This window comes from Triturus cristatus, chromosome 2_2, assembly GCF_964204655.1.
Source record: "Triturus cristatus chromosome 2_2, aTriCri1.1, whole genome shotgun sequence".
NCBI lineage: Eukaryota > Metazoa > Chordata > Amphibia > Caudata > Salamandridae > Triturus > Triturus cristatus.
The window spans coordinates 311,775,410-311,794,471 of record NC_140582.1 but is presented as its reverse complement, the minus strand read 5'-3'; the positions used below and the strand labels follow the sequence as shown (position 1 = coordinate 311,794,471).

Below are 19,062 nucleotides of genomic sequence, written 5' to 3'. Positions count from 1 at the left end.
TAAAAACAAAAACATAAACAAAAATAATGTCATGAGCAATGCCAATAGCTCTAACTTTAACAATGCCGAGACCATTGAATTGCAAATGCTTGTTTCTAAAGTATTGGCAGGGAACAAAAGCAAGGGTATCAGCCTTTCTGTAGTAAAGTATAAATAAAGCACAACTTTGAATTTCTCTTTTAATTAGATATTGTCGTATTTAGAGTGTCTCTGGTCAGGCGGTAAGGTCATGATGGGTAAGCATAGTCTTCGGTCCTCAACGGTCAGCACCATATAACTCCAGGGGGTAGTGACAGCCGGTAGGTAGGCTGTCAGGGTGTGGGGGCCGGGAGTGTCATCCTTCCCAGTGGGCCTGTGGTCACCCCCGCATGCGCATTAAGGCGCCACTATGCAGAAGTCTGCAGCCCCCACGTAATGGAATGTAAGGCACAGGGCGTAGGCGGGGCCCGGGGGAAAGTATCCTTCCGATAAGCTGTAACCCCCTGCGCAACCTTATTAGTACATGGGGACCGGGGGAGCTGCCAGTCATTGACTTTGCCGTAGGCTCTAGAGGGGACACGCAGAAAGTAAATAACATGTATTGATAGATTTACGGCAGGAGTGTCTTGTGTAATAGACTGTGTTAAGGTTAGCTGTGGAATATCTGACTGTCAAAATGTATCTGTAAATGTATCTGTACTTTCTGCGTAAAGTTTCTGTATATAATGTTTTTAAATTTGTTTTGTTAAATTTTAATAAATACGGCCGGGGTTGGGGGGGGGGTTTACTCCCCCCTAATCCAAAAAAGTAAAACTATCTGTGTGGTCTCACAAGTGTTACACTGAGGGTGAGGGTAATGTTATCCATAATCACAGGGTCGGTCGTTTTAGAGTAGGGGACATGGGTGAGTACCAGACCATATGTATATACTATAGTGTGAGTACGAGAATGCATTTCCCAGGAGCCTTAAAGTTTAGCTCATGAGCCAGCTTTGGTCAACAATGGAATGAGGGGCAATTTGGCACCACTGAGAGTATATTAACAATACATGAAAAACAAACGAAACAACTACTTGCGTTATTCTGCCTCTTGTGCGCCTACAGGTGGTTGCAGCTTGGTTTACCCGCCAAAAGGCAGCTTCGACCACCTGTGGTTCAAACGGAGGAAACATCTGTGGTGCGCTGGAGGGAAAAGGGTTAACGCCCCCACCCGCCGAGGGCCGCACAGGACGTCTGTGGTGTGCGGCAGCTGAAGGGTTAACCCCCGAGGGCCGCACCTGTAGGTGGAACAGGCTGAGCTCGCTCTTGTTAAGGGAACCGCTGTGATAAGCAGCAGCGCGGCTGCCGGGTTGTACCAGAGTTGGCGGAGGGCGCCCTGGCTGCAGGTGAGACCTTCGCGCCTTGGAGTGGTTTTACCCTCGGCAGGCTGCACGTCCGCCGGTGGAAAAGAAAGAGGGGTACATCGGAGTAGCTGCTCTGCTACCGCGAGCATCACCAGCTCCGTACAGCGGCGTTTACACCGGCCAATGGTGCCAACAGTACCCGGTGTGCGAGTCTCGGGCATTTACTTCCTTGTTTGTGTCTTTGTCTTAGACTCTCCCGGGGTGGGGGAATTCCTTTCCAACAAGCTTTAATTAACAAAGGGCGGTCACAGAGACCACAAGGAGCGGGGAACTGACGCGCCTTTCTGTATCTGTTGCATGGTTGGCGCCTGTGAGCGATAAGCGTGAACAAGGCTGTTCACTATATAACATTCTGATTTGTTGCAACTGTGTCGTCGCTCTGGTAGTCTTTCTTTAGGAGTGAATGTGAATGATGAAGAGGGCGGTCACAGTGAGCAGAATTGGAGGATGGACCGTGCGAACCGCAAGAAAGCCCCTCTTAAGGAAACAGTTAAATTGAATAAGATTTCTAAAACTGACCGGATTGCATCTGATCACTTCGAAGTGGGCCGAGTCCACACACCCACCCAAGCAACCAAAATTAGAAACCAAAATTAACAGAATAATCGTACTTGGAGAAAAAACTTTAAATAGTAAAAGTCAGAAATGTCTTATAGTTTGAGTACTGGTGGGGGTTCAAAGTACGGTCGTTCGTGGTATTGGGTAATGTAGAACATGGGCACAGATTGGGTAGTACGAGAGGTGGATAACGGGGGGGAACTGAGGAGGTTGCTGGTAGTAGGTGGGTAAAGTTTCTTGAGAGAGTGAGGACTTGTGTGTGCAACTTTCCAATTACTGCCACCCAGTTGTGGTATAGTGGACTATTTGGAAACTTGCAACTAGGAGACAGTTTTTAAATCCTGTTCTCCTGCAGTGCAATTGGGGGGGGGGGGGGCAGGAGTCGGGCAGGAGCCGGGACTACAGGACACACCTGTAACCCTCCTGATAGTTGTCTACTTTAGTTGGTTGTTTGAGGTGTCAGAAGTTATGCTATAATACCTGGCATTTGTGTTGTGTACAACTGCTGCTACCAGTTTGGCTTTGTGACTCTAAGTGCCTAGAGTCATTACAGGTGGAATGGGAAGTTTGGTTGGAGAAGGGGTGGTATGGCCTATGTAAACATATTTTAGCAGTTCCATTGTGACCATTTCGTATGAGCTTCATTGAACATCCTGTGGCACATGTTTTTCAACTTTTTCACTTCACATTTCACCAATGTTAACATGCACATATAGTTGACTTGCCCCCTCTTCACCTTCGAAGATGGTGAAAATGTGCAGCCTTTTGAGAGTAAAAATACTTTAAAATGTATTTAGAATTCATCCATGATGTGGGCATGTTTGGCAAACGCATAATCCTATTTAACAGACATCGCTAACTGACATAAGCTTTATGATTCCTAATTATCCAATAGGATAGAGAAGCATTTGCTGCAACAGAAAGTTTTACATACAAAGGTGTGAATTTTTCTAGCAATGGCCAAAGGGAATGCAGCAAAACTGAATTTTATTAGATCCTTAGAAGCCCTCGAGGTGTGCATCTAAAATTGGGAACAAGCCCAATAGAGAGCTGCTGACCATATATAGAAGTAATTGTATTCCTGGTGTCAATTACGGAGCGTCTCCGTGAGGCCTGAATAACTGTAAATTCTTGCAGACCCAGGAAAACCTTTTCCTATGTAGATTATTAGCAGTACCCTGTTCAACCTCCTCTTTTATAAAGCTCACAGGGAATTAGAGATCCCCCTGTTTAGAAGACGTCTTGCAGATAAGTCCCATCACACGATGGCATAATATATGGAGTAAAGATGGCACTGAATTCACCAGAGATATAACAGAGTGTCTAACTTTGGAACAAAAAGCAAGAATACAATGGCTGGCCTATGTAAGCAGCCTGCTAAAGGAGGTGCATGGGAAATTCCACATTGAGGATCTGGTTGGAGTGTTAGTTTAGTATGAAAGATTTAAAAAACTATTCTGATTAGGAAAAGGATGGCTGATAGAGAAAATAGAAAGTGTTTTAAACCAACTGTGTCAATGTACCTCTCGTGTCCTACAACCAACTGCCCAGAGCTACCTTACCCTAGTAACAAACATCCAACATAGATTCTATCTAACTAGACTGCGAATAGGCACACTGCACTTTTTGGTTGTTTTCCCAAGATGGACTTTTGTTCCCAAAAGTTACCCAAATGCCCATGCAATGGCAAACCCAACCAGTACGCAATGCATTTTATTATGTTTTGTAACTTTTATAGGGATCTGAGGAAATAAATATTGCGGCTACTCTTTTAAGATAAAAAAAAAATAATTTATCATCATTTTATCTGTAACTTTGATAATGTGAATTTATGCCCTAGAGTTTCTTCTACATTTCTTATGCCGTACAAAGAAGGGAACTGCTCCTATACCTGGATGTTTTAAGATATGAAAATAAGTGGCCAGAGATATACCCATAACAGTGTTCATATATGTCAATTAATTATCCCCTATCCAATGCTTCTGCTAACGTTTCTATACTTGTTGGCTATTGAGTTAACTCCTAGCTCGATGTCTGGTGTCCTGTGTTTTGTATGTTTAGTCTGTCTATGTCCTGATACCATTTTGTATGAATTTTAGTAATCTATTTTTAAATATGAATGTTTTATTAAGATCTGTGTGGCTCTTTTATGGATATTTTATCCGAATAATTGATTGATTGAATTCTGGAAGCAGTGGTCTTCAAAGTCACTCTCAATGGGAGTTTGTTTGGCAAAAATAAATTGAATAATACATAATGAAATGGGTGCAAAGACCAGTTTAATTGTTATCTTTATGGAAAACATGAATTACTTTTTTTTTTCTTCATTTTAACAAAAATTGAGTAACTTGTTTTGGGTATCTCTTGCTGCAGCCTACATTGAAATAGTGTGGCAGTATAAAAAAATATTCTTAAGTCAAGTACCTGAAACTTATTTTTATAAATCTCAGAAAGCTGCGATGATCCCTTGGGATCTAAACATACAGCCTGAAGGATATAGATATACCCTTGATAGGGGTACAAAATTGTACAGGGTTTTGCACATTGTGACTCCATGATATCTGGGGATCTGGTGCGGAGAGTTCAGGGGCGAGGGTGAAAAGCATCAGGATTTCTAACCTCACCACAGTAGAAAGCAGGTGCCTCTTGAGATGGGCATTGACTTTTAGCTTTACCTCGAACCCAAAGACTTTTGGACATTGCAGAACCTTGTAGACCATTTATTTCCGTAAGAGACATGTTAGTGAACTATATGGATTTTTTTTATGGTATATTAGAACTGATGCCTGGATGTTTCCTAACCCCTATTCTTAATGCTTGCTGGAACTGTTCGGCTGTGGCCCACAGCAGGGAAAATGGTTTCTGCCATATGTAGATCCCTACGTCCTGAACCCTTCTGAGCACGACTAATGGCCGTGGCCAGCAGGCACCAAGACTAATGGCTTCAGGTAAATTCTAAGCGTTTGACTGAGTAGAACTGGTCTAGGCCTGGGTGAAATATCTGTCAGACTAGGGCACTCTTACTTCATATCGTATTACACTTCTTAAGCAAAATTCCACACACCGTCATTACACTGCCTTTATGGAAAAACTTTAGGATGCGAACAACGTCAATGACCCGAATGCTGGCAGCTTGAGTTGGTGGCACTTATTATTTGCACTATATTTTAGTATGTAGTGCATCGTTGCGTCCAAAATGGACATGAACGCATTTAATGCTAAAGGCCAATTTTTGCATCTATTATCATTTTTTTTATTATGTTTGTGGTGATTTTCACATAATCATGCAAATGATATGAATTTCAGACAGCCCTAAACTAGATCTAATGTAGTCACCAACTTCATGTAGTCACCAACTTCATATTCATAAAGAAGTTTTGTCTCTTTTTAAAATCCTTATTTATCCCACAGTATAAAAATTGTTCTTAACACAAAACAAAAGGACGTTAAGGTTGTGATCCTAAACCTAGATTTGTCAGTAGTACCATAATAGCTACCTAAGGGGCACTGAGAGTTACAACAGATTAATTTTGATTGAAACAGTCTATAAGAAACTGCATTAATATTTGGGGTGGGTGACTACCCACCTCAAGAAATAATGACCACGTTTGTCAATGTGAACCATCAGTCACAAAACTAACGTGAACTCAACCCCTTCTGCATATCTCCATAAATATTGGGACTGAAAGTTCTAATTGTTGAGATGATGGAAACCTCCCAGTTAGCGTATCTGCCTGACCATTATTTACACCCTTGACACGGACCACCTTGAAGGAAAGTAAATAAATCTCTGCCCACGTTCCCAGATGATGTGCTAGGACACCTAAAACGTTTTTAGTTGAGATCCCCCATTACTGTTTAAGTCAAACACAGTTACTGTAAGGTTTGATCTTACAACAACATGATTATGGACGATAAAACAATTGAAGGATTTTACTGCTTTTCTGATTGCAGCCAGCCCTCTCCAATTGGAGATGCCAGCTCTCCAAAATCTCCCAATGCCCTTGGATTGACATAGTCTCCAAAGTGACACCAGGTCACTGACGTCCATCATTATTTCTAAATGATCTGGGGATGTGAAGACATCCTCTTCTGAAGATTGCATGGAACCAGCCACTCGCTCAGACATACTCTTATGTTTTGGGAGACTGTAACCATCGCCTCAAAGTCTTGAAGGGATGGAGGCCCAAAATCTCTTCAGATGTCGTAAAAGGAGATGAAGATGTAGCAGATACCATGAGACTGTAATAGTACATGCTGTCATGTGACCGTGGATCTTTAACTACAATCATGGTGGGGCCAGTTGCCTTTCCAGAAGAGAGGTCAAGAACTGATGAAGATATACCATTCCCAGATCGGTCCTAAATATAGCACATTTAAACTTCAGGTCTGAGAGAGTCTGCACCATTTGACACTTGGAAATGTTCAGGCAAAACCCATGATCCAATAGGCACATGCAAGTGGCTTTCAGATTCTCTAACCTTCTGTCTTTTGTCAGCACATGAAGGAGACAATCGTTTAAGTATGAAAAAACTGACCACCCACCGAGCTGCAGATTGGCTGTTTGAGGAGCTACCACTTTTGTAAATACCATGGAGGTCAGTCCGCGACCAAATGGCAATACTCTGAACTGAAAATGCTCCTCTTGGACATATACTCCGAGACCTCTATGTGCTGGAGCTACGGGAACATGAGAGTTGGTATCCATCAGATCCAGTGAGACAGTGACCTCTCCCAATTGGATTATCTTCTACAGTGTGTCCATTTTGAAATGAATTAATTTGTTCACCTCTTTCAAGTCAATGACCATCCTTTAACCTCCAGATAACTGGGGGTGGGGGGCTAGGAACATGACTGAATAAACTCGTTTTCCTTTCCTTTCAGAAGAGCAGGAATCTCTGACGCCTTTTCTTAGAGATCCAGTGTTGCTTGAAGGAATGGTGTCTTCTCTTCTGACTCTAAGCCCATTGTGTTTCCTTCCCATTGGCGTTGGAAACTCGATCTGATAACCCCGAATGACTATTTGTAGGGCCCAAGAATCTGATGTCGTTGTTTCCCATGGCTTTTTGCAGTGCTGAATCCAACCTCCGAATGGTAAGCCCAAGACTACTGCTGTACTGCTTTTTTTGGGGGCAGGACGATTCTTTATTATAAGAACATTTCCAGTCGACACCCTTGCCCGTCGATTTTTACAAAGACGGACTATTGTCTTCAAGAAGGTTGCCTGAAATATTTCCCTAGTGTTGAAGTCGAATTAAATGATCGAAATGCAAATCGGCCAGATCTGAAAGACAGGGTGCTTTTTCTCTTTGAATACCTTCTGCATCTTCTCCTGAAGATCCTAAAAGACCTATTCAATAAAACCGCGTTTTCAAAATTGAAGCCTTGTAATGAGTCCCAATGTTCGGAAATGTTTCTTCTTGCTGCTATAGATGGCACATTCTGCTTGAGTTGAAGCTCTGAGATCATCAAATGATGTATCCGACTGATACTCTGTCAGCCTTTCAGTTCATAGCAGAACACTCGGACCCTTCACTAAGTGCTGCTAAAAGATTTTTGAAGTCAAATATTGGAGAATGTGCTGTATATGGCCCATAAATTGTCTCTTATCGTAAATAAATACGCATAAACCTTTGAGAATGAATATTGCCAGCGTCTTTCATTTTGGCCTCCTCTGTCATAGAAGTTCTCCCCACCACGCTAGCAACTATAGCGTCAATAGGCCCAGAGTGTGGATCTTTGAAAACACTTTCCCTAGTAAAGTGTATAAATATTGCGTAGATCGGGGTAAATAACTTTTTCTGGTCCCTTCCGTTTCTTCACCCCAACATCAGTCCCATGGGAATGCTTAGGAAGGTTCGTTTTGGGAGAATGCTCAAACTGGTGTAAAACTAAATCTTTGAGAGTCCTCATTATCCATTAGAAAGCCCATATTCAACTTGATGTGACTCAAAATAGAAGGTATCAAGTCTTTACCAATGTACTTCCTTATGGTCTTTTGCAGAATTCACTGTGTCCACTCTCTGGGCCAAAGGCTCCCTGGAAGATGAGCTTAATTCCTGCATGTCAGACACTTTAAAAATATGAGCATGTCAGTTTCTGCTGTAGAGACAAAAGCCTCTCCAAAACGTTTATTCTTGACTTCTCCTCTTCATTCACACCCAACAACCTTTTTTTTGTGTAGTGACTGAGACGTCTATCTGAGCGGCATTGAAAAGGAGGGGAAGAGGATGAGCTAGCATGTCACTTACAATCGTGACTGCCCATAATATTTCCAAATCGGCACAAGTGCACTACCAACTTGAGTAATCTCCACGCACTCACCTGTCTGATGTCCCACGTAAAAGCTGAGACATGCTGCATTAAAGCAGCATCCATAGCCTGGGTGACACCAGCACCTCCCTTATACATGCAAGAGTGCTTCATCTTACTGCTTCTAAGGTTCTTTCCTGTTAGTAGCCATGAACAGTAGTCGAATCTCCAGTCGCGGCCGGCATGACTTGTGGGTTGGGGGTGGGTGGGTTTTTGCGCGGAAGGGGTGGGGTGGGCTATTCAATTAAACAAAAAAAAATGTAACTTACCATCTCCTCCGGTCCCGCGTCGTGTCTCCTCTCCATACAGGAAGGAGGCAGCCTCCATCCCCTAAGCCAATCACAACGCTGCAATGGCAGCTTTGTGATTGGCTAGGATGCTGGCCCCACAGGCTGTGGGCTGACTAAACAGTCAGTGCCCACAACAGTGGGCTAGCAACTCCTCCCCTGCCTGGAGAGGGAACGCCCACCCTCCCGCCCCCAACCAAACCCTGCCTTCTGCTTTCTCACACTGCGAGAAAGCAGTAGGGCGACGCTCCTCTGCCCACGTGGAATGTGAATCTCCAGAATGTTTCATGCGTCCTCAACTTAAACCGTACTCTGAAAGAAGATGTTTTTGATTCTAAATCATGAACATCTCCTTGCCACAGAATGCTTGGCGCCAACTATTCGTAAGCACCATTTTTATCAGTGTCCTCTCTTAAAACCTGGCAGAGGAAACACTTAATGGCAAATAGTCTAATTCTGACTCAAACCCAGAAAGAGCAGTATTCCGAGACATCGAGGATCCAAGTCCATCAGAGACCCCTACTTTGAAGTCCTCATCTTAGAATGAGACCGGAAAACACCGGGAGGATGCTCGGAATGATAACTTTCTTATACCACCTACGTGGTGTGGCGCGAGGCTTAATTTCAGTTCCCTACAGTTTTCCTGTCTTGGTGAAGTGGAAACTACCTCGTTAGTGATGACTGGGATGAGGGAGGTGGAGGGTAATGACTATTGCAACGGACCAGTTACACCAGACTGAGGAAGTCCAGTTCAAGCCTAGTTTGATGTCTGTGAGAAACTCGCTGACCTTGCGTGTTAGTGTATCTTTTGTAGACCTAAGAAATGTCTGATGTATCCTGCCAAATACCATTTCCAAATTAACACAACTACGATTTAACATACAGCAGCCATATCTCTTGCGATGGTGGGGAATGCCAAGTCCCTTACCACAAAATTTGTTAATAAAGGTGACCTTGTATGTAGACCATACTGCTGTCCAAAAGATGAAGGGGTTAAACTTGCCCATATCTAGAGTCCTTGTTAAACCCAACTCAAGATGAACAACCTCCGCTTACGTTTGGGCCACTTTTCAAGTTTAAAAAACGGGTTTTCCAAATACAGTCAGCTAGTCTGTTGGCACTCCCCTCCCCAAAACATCCAAGCAATCCTATTCTGAGCCGCTAGAATTCAGATACAAGAAAATGGAAAACAATCCTCTTCCCTCCCAAAGCAAGGGTAAAGTGATCCCATTGTTTTTGACTTTTTTCGTTTGTCGCATCCAAGATGGACATCTCAAAAAGAGTATGCCATGGTGGTCATAGTAAGTTTCAAAAGATGGGGGTGGATCATCTATGTAGAACTTGGGAAGGGTTTTTGTATCTATGGCAAACTGTAAATTACTTAATTTCACTGCAGCGATTGTCAATTTATTACCTTAAATGAAATTGAATACTATTTGCTAGGGTGTTGCACAGCTATGTAGTGTGGGTTATGGAACCTGCCATGGATGTATGTGGGCAGCAATCTTTTTTTTTTTTTTTTTTTTTTTTTTACTGGACTACATTATTGAACTAGAGTGCTCTAGTGACGTGGTTGCGCTCAATGTGTAATCTGCATTGTGCAGATGATACCACAGACTGAGGACTGTGACTTATTCCTGCACCCCTCCTTTTCTGACATCTGCCATCCTCTGTCCTTCGCAGATCATGGAAATTGAAGGCAAACTGCTGGGGTGTGTACCACAGACTCCATGCGGGGCTTAGTCTGCAGTCGCAGCTGGCATGGCTCTTGGGTAGGGGGCGTGGGTGATGCTCAGGGGGGAGGGTGGAATCGGAATTAATCAAATAAAAAACTACCTCGAGGCCGGGCCGCGTGTCTTCTCTGCTCCTGCCTCCGACAGGAACAGGAAGAAGGCAGCCAGGTTCCCTCCCCCAAGCCAATCAAAACACTGCAATTGCAACGTTGTGATTGGTCTGAGCGCTGAGACAGCGCTCAGCAAGGGGCGGGAGCGGTGGGCATGTTCTCCATGCAGGGTGTAATGCAGCCTGCATGGAGAACAGGGAAGTGCGCATGACTGGTTTTGAACCCCGAGAGGGCCGACCAAACCGTCATTGCACACTTTGGAGTGGGCAAACCACTCCTCCCCTGCCCCGCTCGGAGAGCAGAGCAGCTCTGTCTGCGTGCCACAAAGCAGAAGAACAGGAAACATAAAATGACAATAACTCTAAGTTAATGTCATTTTGTTTCTCACTGCTTAAAAGCAGTGGGGCGACGCTCCTCTGCCATAGCCAAGGAGCCGCCCCTGGCAGTCTGTCCCCTCTATTTTCATCATTCGTCCATGTTCACCGTTTAGTGCAGTAGTGCTTCTTTGCTCTTATCAGTGTTAATGCCATGAAGTATGCCTCGGAGTATATGGTTCCGCAAGAAGTGCAGGAGTTGAATGTATCCGGATGAGATTGCCACTTTTCCCTTTCTCCTTGCATATTTTTTGGCCATCTTCAATGCCAAGCATAGGGTCAGGAAGCCTGTTTGGGCTGGTTTTGCATGACTAGGTATTGTCCACTCTGGCAAGCCTCCCCGTGCTACCATAATAGACCCAGCATAAGAGTATAATAGGGCATAGCCTGAACCATTATAGGTTCCTGTGGGGTGAAAGGGCTGCATCCCATTATGAAATACTTTGATGTCCTTGTAAAAGTACTGCTGACACTGTCCACTGAGTTCCAGCCTCTCCATGTGAGACTGATGGTATTTTTGGCGAGATGTCTGCCACTAAACCAGACGTCATCGCTAAATGGATTACGTTTTCCATTCAATGCTGAAAATCGCTGAAAGTCCACCCCCATGGAATTGTTTCTGCTTCAAGATCCAATATGGCTTAATTTGCATTCCCTGGAGCATTGCTTCTCGCAGCTATTTTGAGACCGGTTATATTCTGAATGACCTTGTGCTTTCAATGCTTCTTTTCGAAGTAATGCACAATGCTGCGAAAATATCCTTTAATCCTATTTTTGCTTCATGAATTGGCTGTCAAAAAAGACCTTTTTTCAGTGTCCTCATCCTTATCTTAGTGATGGATCAACCTTTAATTTTGAAATGGGAGACGAGCAGGATATAGGAGTGGCCTAATGTGCAGTTTATGGTGATTCGTAGTCTAGAACGCTCCACTGTTTCCTTCCCCCTGTATCAAAACCCTTACTTGGAGTCCCTTCCAAAGGTGTACATCTACAGTTAAGAGCTGGGGCAGCATTTTAGATGGTGCAACTGAGGCATATGTTCATAATAAAACGCAGCATGGTGGGAAGCCCTCCAGTCAAACATGTATTTAATGCAAAAATAGTGAACAACACAGCAACTCAAAACAATTTCATTTGAACTGACCAAAGCTCTTGCAAGAAAAGGGTAAACGGGAGCCTAATACTAAAATACTTGACATTTAGTACAGTGTATGTGCTTTCTCTCAATACATGCCTGTGGAACCTGATCACCTGATGCACAGCTTCAGATCAGAACACAGCACCGAGACTTCACTCATTAAAGCTATGGATGAGCTTAAAACCATCCTTGTTGGAGGAGGCAACGCAGCTTTGATCCTACTTGACTTATCGGCAGCCTTCGACACCGTAGATCATTCAATACTATGCTGTTGTCTGGAGACTATAAGCTTAAAAAGTATAGCCTTGGAGCTTCTTCAGTCATTTCTAAAAGGTAGGGCAAACACTGTGAAGATAGATACCTTCACGCTCCCATGTGGGGTACCACGGGGGTCCTCACTTAGCCCCACCCATTTTAACTTGTACGTATCGGAACAGTCCCTGCTGCTTGGATCCTTTGGTTTATTACTCCCCTCTTAGGCAGATGACATATACATTGAGTTATCTGCTCCTAATGAGGTAAGTACACTAGCTCTCAGCTTCATTTCTGCATGAGAGAAATTGGCACCTGGATGGACAAGCACTGGATAAGATCGAGGTTATCCTCTTCGGAAACAATCCCCACTTCTGGACTCCTGCTAGCTGGCCATCAGAAATGGGCATGCTCCCGCTGCCGACTTCCAAAGTCAAGAGTCTGGGAATGATTCTTGATGACAAACTAAACCACAGTAAGCAAGTCAACACCATCATATCTTCCTCCTATAATACTCCTACGAACCATTAAAAAGATTCTCCAATACATACCTAATATTCTAGGAAAACAGTCATATCCTCCCTCATTCTATCTGAAATTGATTATTGTAATTGCTTGTACATCGATCAGCAGAAACAATACATGAATAAACTGCAGGTCTTTCAAAACTCAGCTGCTAGATTACTCCTTAATCTTACAAAACCCCATTCAGTCTCCCAAGCCATCGAGGATCTGCACTGACTCACTGTCAGGAATCGGATCAAATTTAAAGCCCTCTGCCTCACTTTCAAGGCCTTACATGACATGGGTCCTGAATTTCTGAAACAAGCTAGCTATTTCCTAGTATGTTCATAGCAGGAACCTCCTGATATTTGGGAAACCATAAAGGTACGACCTCTAGGTTGAAGAAAATCAAATAGGGTGGTAGCAGTTTCCTCTCTGGTGCAACTAGACACTGGAATCTGCTACCTCTACACATTAGATCCACCTCATCGCTACAGGCTTTCAGAAAGCTTCTCAAAACGTGGCTTTTCAACCTGTAACTCCCCACAGTATTCATCTCCTGTCCTCTGCTAAGTTCAGCTCCAGGACACCCTCGGGTATACGCTGCGCTCTACAAGTATTAACATAACTTTCAGCAAAAACGCATCTCAGGAGGCAGGGCTTTTTACTGGAGGAAGCAAAAGACATTGTAGAGAAGAGATGATTCATGAATACAACACTGAGTTCTGTATATTCTCCTAAATCCCACTTCCAGTTGCCATTACTAAAAACTAGGATATGTTTTGCTGAAATTTGCAAATGTACTGCCTTGAATAAATTGGCTTCTGGGCCTACTATAGCCGTGAAACTTGCTGAGCAAAAGGGTGGCTAATGGACACTTCAGCTCAATAAGAAACATCCATATTTTATTCTAAAACCTATTCCTACACCGAGATATGCGGATTCATAAATGTATGAAAAAACAGTAAAGCTGTACATAATGTGATTTTGTTTTGGCACACGGTTCATACTTCAACCAATTTACGAAGCAGGTTTTTCCCCCGGAGTTTTATATAGCGTGAACTTGACACGAAGGTATCTGGTATCCGAGCGCTTTACATGAGCACCAGTTGCATTACACAAGGACACGAATGATGGTTCTAGTTGTCTCACCACCTCCTGGTCCATAGTAGCTGGGATTGGTGAAGGGCCCTCAAAAGAGAGCAACTGGCTCATATATGGATACATATAGCTGGGGACGCGCCAGCTCTTGACTTTCCTGCTGCATACTTACCTGTCCTTCGCTGTGAGGGGAACGGCCAGCAAGGGGGTCCACCAGCTTTCTCCCGCACTCCGCATCCCGCCGTGAGGGGAATGGCCAGCGAAGACTACACCTCCCAGCAGCCCCACGGTGCATGCCTTTGATGACAGCAGGCAGCGCCGGGGGTGCTTAAAGTCGCTCACTGTGCCCCGCAGCGTGGGCGGTGCCCGGGCCAAGCCCAGGCCAAGGGCGGGCCCGTCCTTGCCCGTCAGTGTCCGGTTGAGGCCGGGCTGGGCCCCCTCTCTTGACCTCTGGATTCGGTGTTCAGTTTGGTCATTGTATGGCTTTACTAATCTACTCAGTATTAATTGTGGGGTTTCGGTTTTTGTTTTAATTACAGGTCTGTCGGGTGTTAAGAAACCCATTAATATGAGTAAGAGGAAGGCTGAGGGTAGGATGGTGGGGACTCTCGATGACTACCTAACAAGGGCAGAAACAGTAATTAATGACAAGATATTAGCCGTGGAACGAAGACTATCCTTGGAACCAGCCCCAATGTTACCTTGTGGACAGCCCATGGCTGTACAGGATAACACCAAGAATACTCGGTCAGGTAATTGTTCCCCGGTGGGACCTGTATGCTTAACGTCTAGGTCCGGGCTTACAGATCCCTCTTTAATTGTAAGTAGCCCCTCTAGCCCAGTTATGGTAACCACATGGGCGAAACAAAAAGATACTGGAGCCAAAGCTAGAGAACCGCCCTGTAAGAAAAGGAAAGGACGGGGTCCTAGCAAGTTAAGTGCTCCTAAGGCTGTTCCCGGTATCATAGGGGCTCAATCTTATGGGAATCCTACCGCCTCTGTAAGCACTACACCATTGCAACCTATGGCCCAGCAGAATTTTGAGCTACTATGCTCTCTACTTAGGGAACAGTTAGTATCTCTTATACAACCCGTCTTGGAAAAGTTAGAATCTGTGGTGGTAAGGCTCAATTGTATCGAAGCAAACCTGAAAGGTAAACAATCTTTAGCCACATCACTACCCGAGCAGAATCCTAAGGAAGTGGTTAGTCATGCTGGTGAAGGGGCTATTAATAGTCCCTATGACTCAAGACCCCAAGTAGATAACCCTCATGATCCCACAGTGACCAGGGCTCACACAAATCGGTCTATGGCCCTTCCCAATATTGGTAGTAGACCGTCGACCGAACATCAGTCAATGGGGAATATGTTAAGGCCTGTTGCCCAAGACACAGAGGACCCTGATGCGTTAATAAGTTTACATCCCCCCCCCCCCGGAAGCTACACCCTATACAGTTATTTTAGCTAATGTTCCAACACTTCCAGTAGGGTCTAGGGAGCATTGCTCCAATCTTAAAAATAAAGCCCTGCACTGTCTTGGGAACAAATTTGGGGCCAGCAAAACATTGTTTGAGGAATTTAAAATGGTTAAGCGGGTAAATTGGGTTGGCCTTTCCCAAAAGACCATGGCAGGGGATTGTGTGGTACTGAGCTTTAGGTCTCCTCTATTGGTAGAACACATACTAGAGATGGCCTCCCACTATGCTTCCACCCCCAATGAGATTATGATTCTACCCCTAGGTTATTTTTACAGACCAGCAAGGGCCATGCTTAACAGACAGCACCGTGTTCTGCATAGTGCTCCACAGCAGGGTCTGCAGTCTAAGTCTATTATGTCACATAATCGTTTTTCCGCCCTATCTACCCTGGAGGATAATGACTGACTGAGGGACAGTATTGACCTACCCTGGTCTGGAGTAACAGGGGGTCTAGTACCATCATCTCGGGAGTTACTAGTTCAAATGAATCCAATGGCCCAAGGAAAGGAATCTGTTCAAATTTAAAGCCCCACATACGAGGGTTTATCCAGTGCCCGTCCTGCTTCCCACTCTAACCTGGCCAATCAGGTGGCAAATAAAACATCTGACTGCCATAATGTTACGATCTCCTCCTGGAATATAGCCGGATTACAATCCAGATTGGCTGTACCCGATTGGGTGGTTTTTGCCGACCAGGCGGACATATGGTGTTTTCAGGAGACTTGGGCGGTAGATCCTTTATTTCGCGTAGGGTTTGTGAACTACTTTAAACCAGCCGTTAAGGGCCCTAGAGGTAGACCGGTGGGAGGCCTGTCTATATGGGTACGTCAATGTGAGGGCTCTTCAGTCATGGAAGTTCCGATTGATACCCCTGACATCTTGGCCATCAGGGTTACTTTCACAAGGGGCCTCAATATCCTCATTATAAATATCTGTGAGGGGCCTTCCAGGAGGTAAATGTTCCCCGACAGTCTCTTTTTTTGGAACAAATACTTTGTACTGTGCCCATAGATGGTCATAAGGTGGTGGCAGGTGATTTTAACACTTGTTTCGAGCCCTTGGGGGATGATGACGGAAAACTGTCTGAGGTTGAGGACTCCGTGTGGGGAATCCCCCAGCTGGAACTAAACCCCATAAGGAAATGGACCCAAGCAGCCTTACGTGTGAAGGGTCTGTGCCTTGAAAAGGGTTTGAGGGCTGCTAATGGCAGAACGAAATCGGACAGGTCTGGGAAGATGACTTTTGACAATGGCAGAAGTGGGAGTAGAATAGATTATATCTTGGTTAATTGTGAGTTGTGGCCGGCCGTCATAGATATGGTGGTGACTGATAGGTTAGAAAGTGACCATAACCCTTTGACGCTGTCTTTATTTGATAGTAGTTTTACTGGCCCACCCACCGATGATGGTAGTATTGTGCAAGCGCAAGTTATGCTGACTAATGATCAGAGAAGGGTTCGTTGGTCAAAGATTGTTTCTAATGCGACTGCACGGGCTGCTATTAGGAATTTGATTAGTTTAGCTATGTATAAACTGACCAGATGTGAGTCTGAGGAAGGGATTAAGAGTAGCATGCCGGGTATCCATAGAGAACTATTTGAGGGGCTCAAAACCTTTTTTATTAAAGGGCATTCCTGCTAATGGTAAGACCAAACCTCTGAGGGAAAATTCCTGGTATGATGCAGGCTGTAGAGAGTCTCGTAATGCTTTATTAACAGCTATTAAATCTAGGTTACCGGAAACCATCAGGAGTTGCAGAGCTGCGTACAAATCTACCCAAATAAAAGCTAAGAAAAACTGGGATGAAACTCGTTGGACCGAGCTATACGAGGCGTGTGAGGGTAGAAATATGTGCCAATTCTGGCACCTCCTCAAATGGGGCAGGAACCCGCAGGATATGACCCCGGTTACTCATGTTGAACCCGAACAGTGGGTTAGCTTCTTTGAAAACCAGTTTAAGTCCAGGGACAGGTCAGAAGTTGATTCGTGGTCATGTAGCGGTGAAGAAGTCCTACAGTTTGCTCCCAGTGAGGTAAAGGCAACTTTGAAATCTCTTCCGAGTGGTAAAGCCCCTGGACCTGACTGTATTCCCGCAGACTTATTTGAGCAGGACCTATGGGTCCCTTATCTGACCATTCTAGCTAATGCCCTGGCTAGTGGAGCATCGGTTCCGGACTCTTGGTTCGGGGCAGAGATATTGCCGATCTATAAGAAAGGTGATCGCTCTGCCCCGGCCAACTATCGCCCGATTAGCCTTATTGACGCAGTTCAAAAAATTATAGCTCGCTTGCTATTGGGTCGTATTATGAGTTGGATTTCCGAAACTGACATATTCACGCCTCTACAGGCGGGTTTTCGGACGCATGTCAGAACCATTGACCAAGCTTTCAGGTTTACACTTTTATATTGGAAGGAAGTTTATTTTGGGGGTGGCATGCTTTTTGCAGCCTTTGTGGACCTTAGGTCTGCTTTCGATTCTGTGCCAAGGCCCAAAATGTGGGAAGTCCTTCGGGAGATGGCTATGCCGCCAGAACTACTGAGGCTGTTGATTAACCTGCATGAACACACATATGCCCAGGTTCGCTGGGGAAAGCCAGGGGAGGTGACAGCAAGATTTGAGGTGTCCAAAGGGGTAAGACAAGGATGTGTACTGGCCCCCACCCTGTTTTCCTTGTTTATTAATGGGGTCATAAACTATTTTTTAAACTTCCCGACAGATGCACCTTCCATAGCTGGAATGAAAGTCCCCTTGCTCATGTTCGCGGATGACACTCTTTTAATTTCCAAGACGCGACAGGGGCTACAGTTAGCACTGTCCCGTTTCGAGTTGTTTTGCCGCGAACATGAGCTCGAGGTAAATGTGAGGAAGACTAAGTGTATGGTCCTTCGTGGCGCTAGACCAGTAAAAGCTAGGGTCAAAATGGGTGGAGCCACTCTGGAACAGACATCTACCTTTACCTACCTGGGGGTCACTTTTAGTGACAATCTAAGCTGGAAGTCTCAGATTGACCTTTTCGCCCTTAAGCATACACAATTAGGTGGAGCCCTACTTAAAGAACATAGGTGTTCCATAACTAAACCTATGGCCCCCCTGATTAAAATTTACGGGTCTAAAATTCTCCCAGCGGTTATGTATGGTGCTGAACTATGGGGGTTTAGCAACTTGGATTCCCTGAGGGTGGCACAAAACAAATTTCTGAGGTCTGCAGTAGGGTTACCACAATCATCCCCACGCATTCCTCTCCTCTATGATCTAGGTTGTCAGCCTGTCGAGGACATGGTACGGTATAGGCTGCTGGCGTTTTGGCGACGCCTGTGGACTACCCCAGAACTGTCCCTATATGCCAAGGCACTGCTAGAAGTTAAAGCCCTTGGGGGCTCTCATAGGATCAGCTGGCTGTCTGAAATCAAAATTATTTTGATTGACATGGGAATGGGTGAGCTATGGACCAACCCTGAGACAGCTGTTTTCCCCCCGAAAAAGATCCTTAGGGACACCTATTGGCAATGGATCAAAGTTAAGCGTCATGCTTCCTTGACTGGCAGTTCCTTGACTTTAACTTATCTGGCTGTCAAGGATGAACCCTTTTTTGAAGTGTATTGGGACGTAATAACAAAGCTGCAAGATCGTAAACTTTATCATCAGTTTAGACTTGGCACCCTTCCGTTACGTTGTTTTACAAAAAGTTGGAATACTTCTGGTAATGATAAATGTCCCCTATGTGAGGATAAAATTGAAACAGTTGATCATTTTCTCTTTGTTTGCCCAGAGTATCTCCAACCAAGACGGCTGTGGCTGCGCCCTGTATGCCGTGAACTGGGCGTTAGATCAGCG

At 44.7% G+C, this 19,062-nt stretch overlaps 1 protein-coding gene across 2 annotated transcripts in view; it reads left to right on the top strand.

The window, feature by feature from the left end:
• Positions 1-1,203: 1,203 nt before the first annotated feature.
• Positions 1,204-19,062, top strand: part of LOC146862170 (uncharacterized) — an 86,643-nt gene continuing 68,784 nt past the window's right edge. Inside the window, exon 1 of one of the 2 annotated variants that reach the window (XM_085641357.1) lies at positions 1,204-1,363. The gene's annotated coding sequence lies outside the window, so the exon portion shown is untranslated. Of the gene's footprint in view, positions 1,364-1,501; positions 1,524-19,062 lie in introns of those variants that run through there. The other variant, XM_085641358.1, reaches the window with a different exon arrangement.